Source organism: Alligator sinensis, unplaced genomic scaffold (assembly GCF_000455745.1).
Source record: "Alligator sinensis unplaced genomic scaffold, ASM45574v1 scaffold265_1, whole genome shotgun sequence".
In the NCBI taxonomy this organism is placed as follows: Eukaryota; Metazoa; Chordata; order Crocodylia; family Alligatoridae; genus Alligator; species Alligator sinensis.
Window position 1 is genome coordinate 526,676 of NW_005842961.1, and position 4,377 is coordinate 531,052.

Genomic DNA, 4,377 nt, shown 5'->3' on the forward strand with positions numbered 1-4,377 from the left:
AACGTGAGTCACCGAGCAAGGCCGCTGCAAGGAGCCAGGGAACGGGGTGAGTGTCCAGCCTACCCGACTCTTCCAACACCCCCTTCTTCTGGCGACGGTGTGTAACAGCAAAAGACAAGGACACGAGCGACTCCCTCCCCACTGCCCCTTATTGTAAAGCTCCCAGGTCCTGTGCTCAGAGGTGTGCCCAGCCCAGCCCCAGCGGTGTTTGGATTTCAGCCAGAGAAGAGCAGGTCCACCTCCCACAAGTGGCCCTGGGACACCCCAGTAGCACTCGGGGCATCTCTGCTCTGTGGCACCTGGCTCGCAGGGACTTTGCTGCCTAGATGCCCTGGGCAGGCTTGGGCTGGGAGCAGGTCAGCACGAGGTCTGCCCACGAGGTCGGCAGGTAGCTGAGCGGGAGGTAGAGGAGCTTGGCGTCCCAGCCGCAGGAGTAGCGGGTGCGGGGGTGCTGGGCCGTCAGCGCGTGCTCCATGGCGTTGGTGACCAGGTGGAGGTTGTCACTACATGTCATGTGGAGAACCTTTCTGATTAACTCAGAGTCTGTACAACAAAAAAAATCTGGCTGTGAGCAGCCCAGCTGGGCTGGGATGTGGGAACGAGCAGCACAAGGGACAGGGGAGCGCTGGGGACAATCTGAGCACCGTTGTGGCAGCCTGGACAGGCGCTGAACCCTCCCCATTCCCTGGGCCCAGGGGCGTCCCACTGGGACTCACAGTGGTCGAAGTACTGCTGCCCATAGGCCTCTCTGACCTTGGGGGGGACACGACTCCACACCTGCTCCAGGTTGTTTAGCACGTGCTGGGAACTTAAAATAGGTGTTTGGAAGATGCCTGGCTCGATGATGGAGAGCTTGACCCCAAAGTTAGAGACCTCGCGCCTGGAATGGAACTGGCAGGGTGAATGCCTGGGGCTGAGCCACAGCCCTGCCGCAGCCTCCCCGGCACCCAGCTGCCCATAAGCTCCAGGGCTGGTGCATCCTTGTGAGGAGGCTGTGGGGAGGTAGGTGGGGCAGGGGGGCCCCAGGAGAGGACCCAGGCCATGGGGGATGCAGGCCACGTACCTCAGGCTGTCGGAGAAGGCCTCCACGCCGTACTTGGCAGGGCAGTAGCCACCTCCAATTAGGGACAGTCGGCCCGCTACGCTGGCCACATTGACGACACGGCCCCGGGCTCTGCGCACCAGGGGCAGCAGGCTCAGCGTCACCTCGATCAGCCCCACCAGGTTCACGTCCAGCACCCTGGTGAAGTCGGCCTTGCTCAGCCACTCGTAGCAAACGCATCCAGAGATCCCTGCGTTGTTCACCAGGCCCCAGAGCCCTGGAGAGAAGAGACGTGAGAGCACTGGGCTGGCTCCTTACCTGGCTTGAGCCAGCTCCGAGAGCACGAGCTCTGTGGCTCGACCCTTGTCCTGTGCCCCCCGCACGCTCTGGTGGGGAGCCAGCACCTCCTGCCCTGACTGCATGGTGGTGAGAATCTGGGTTTGACTCAATGGAAGATTTTCTTGATCCAACCCCCTTCCCGGGCAGAACTGTCCTGGGTGGAGGGAGGTTGTTCCCGGCCTCTCCCATGCCACAGCCCGAGCCTCTGCTGGAGCTGACAGGGGTGAGAGAAGGGCACGCAGGGGCTGGGGCACGGAGAGGGTCCTCAGGCAGCAACTGATGGCGGAGGGGGATGTGAGAGGCTCAGGACACCAAAGGGGCCAGGGCAGGTCACCGGGGATCTGCTCTTTACCATCTTGAGAGCTCCCCAGGGATGAGTGGGACAGTCAGGGCAGCAGCCCCCTGTGCGGGTCACATGAGGCTGTGGGGATTTCATGGATTTCATAGACATTAGGACTGGAAGGGACCTCGGAAGATCATCGAGTCCAGGCCCCTGCCCCAGGGGCAGCAAGTCAGCTGGGATCACAGGATCCCGGCAAGATAAACGTCCAATTGACTCTTCAAGGAGTCCAGAGTAGGTGCTTGCACCACCTCCGGCGGCAGTCTGGTGCAGGCCTTGGGGGCTCACACTGTAAAGAAGTTCTTCCTTATGTCCAGCCTGAAATGGTCTTGGAGAAGTTTGTGACTGTTTGACCTTGTCGTCCCTTGGGGCGCTCTGGTGAACAGGCCTTCCCCCAGATCCTGATGCACACCCCTTATGTACTTATAGGCAGCCCCCCGGTCCCCCTGAGCCTGCACTTTTCCAGGCTGAAGAGTCCCATAGCTCTCAGCCTCTCATCATCAGGCCTGTTTTCCTGCCCTGTCATCATGCACATGGCTCTTCTCTGGACTCTCTCCAGCTTCTCCACATCCTTTTTAAATTGTGGAGCCCAGAACTGGATGCAGTACTCCAGCTGTGGCCTCACCACGGCCGAGTACAGCGGGAAAATGACATCCTGGGATTTGCTAGAGAAGCATCTCTGGATGCAAGCCAGAGTTTTGTTCGCTTTGCCAGCTACAACATCATATGGGTGGCTTATATTCATCTTGTGGTCAGTCATGACCCCCAAGTCCCATTCGGCCAGTTTTCCTATAAGACGATCGTGGGGTACCAGATCGAAAGCTTTTTCAAAGTCAAGATATATGACGTCAATCTCTTCTCCCTTGTCCAGGTGATATGTCACCTGGTCGTAGAAGGAGATGAGATTGGTCAGGCAGCAGAGCAGTTTCAAGGACTGGGAGTGAATAGGGTTTCTCTCGCAGCCTGCCCCCTCCTTTAGGATCTGCCTTTGGCCCCTGAGAGGCTGGGGTCTCGGCTGCGGGGACCTCTGGGCAGTGCCACGCGGACGTCTCGGGCTCTTATGTTCAAGGAGGCACTGGGCATGATCAGGGCTCAACTGCATGGGAACCAGCCCAGAACCAACCCACGCAGGAGCAGAGGGCAGTGCCAGGCCTCACCTCGGTCCCCCACCTGCCCCTCCACCCAGGCACTGGCCGCGGCAATGCTGTCGGAGCAGGTGACATCCAGGATCACCGTCTGCAGCCCCCCCGCTGTCTTCTTCTGCACGCCCCGGCCGGCCCCCCCGCAAGCCCCCCCAGCCCCCGCCCGTCCAGCTGCTTGGCCAGCAGGTGCCCGAAGCCGGAGTCGCAGCCCGTGATGAAGACGTGTTTGTCCGGGAGGTTCCCGACCACCTGCCGCTCCCGGTGCCATCGACGCAGGATGTATAGCACCAGCAGGGCCGCCAGGAACAGGCACATCCTTGCGAGTGGTTTTTGCCTGTAAAAAAAGGTAATTGCAGGATTGTTTCAGTGACAGTCCCATTCTTATCGCCCTTCATCTGATCTCCCCAGTTCCAGGCTTCTGGCTGGTGCAGACCCTGGACCTGAATGGCGCCCGCTCTGGGGTGAGTCGCAGAAGCCAGAGGAGAAGAACTGCTTGGAAGAACGCCTGGTTGTGCCAAGAGCTGCCATGTCGCCAGGTGTTTTTTCTTGAACAAGAGGCCTCTCCTTCTCCAAGATGTTCTGTGCGCCAGCGGCGCTATTTGGGCAGACCCTGAGGAGAGTTGACTACTGTTTTAGAGGCTGAAATTCAGGAGTCCTGCTGTGTGTATCATCTGTGACTTCATTCCATCGGTTTGGGTGTGAACATTTCTGGTACGGCTCTGAAACGCCCGTCTCAAACCCACTGTAAGGGCTGGGGGCAGGTTGCGAGACCTCTTGTGTTCCTCAGCACGCTCTACCAGCTGTGAATCTCTAGCACCCACCCAGGATGGAGATGGGCACCCACATATCCCCGCAGACTCCTCAGGCCTTTGGCTGAGTGAAGCCGAGGGACAAGACTGAGCCCTGGTGCCTGGGAGAAACGAAGGGACCCCGCTGCGCTCGCAAGCAGATCTGAGCGTCCCACGTGCCCCCGCCAAGGTACAAGAGACGCTTCAGTTGAGGCTGTGTTTGCTCAGCGATGTGGAGCCTCCTTTACCTCTGCATTATGCACGCATAGTGCACGCACACGCACGTGGATCACCATAGGGCTGGCCAACAGCCTCTTTACATCCTTGTACGCGGCAAGATGAGATGGCAGCAGGGAGCGGCTGGCGAGTGTGATGCCCCAGAGCCGGCTGGCTCGGGCATTACCTTGTGGTGGGCCAGCAGGGGCCATTCCTGTGCCGAGCCACCCACCTCCCTGCGCCCGGCCACCTACCAAGCTCTGAGTGCCTCCCTTGGGGCACCTCATGTCTGGCCGACCCCCTTCCGGGAGCACCCCTGCAAGCCTGGGGTAACCACTGCCACCACCCAGGGGTCTGAGCTTTATTCGGGCCCTGCGCCCCCGGGTACACAGGCCTTGTACACCTTAAGGGTGCTTGGCCCACTGTGAGAACTCGGGGTGTTTCCTTAACCCTGAAGCACAGATAGTAGCCTCCCTTATTCCGCCGAGCAGAGGGAGCACAAGGCATGCC

At 59.9% G+C, this 4,377-nt stretch overlaps 1 pseudogene; it reads right to left on the reverse strand.

Moving 5' to 3' along the window:
• Positions 1–322: 322 nt before the first annotated feature.
• LOC102372849 lies at positions 323–3,178 on the reverse strand (annotated as a pseudogene).
• Positions 3,179–4,377: the final 1,199 nt, after the last annotated feature.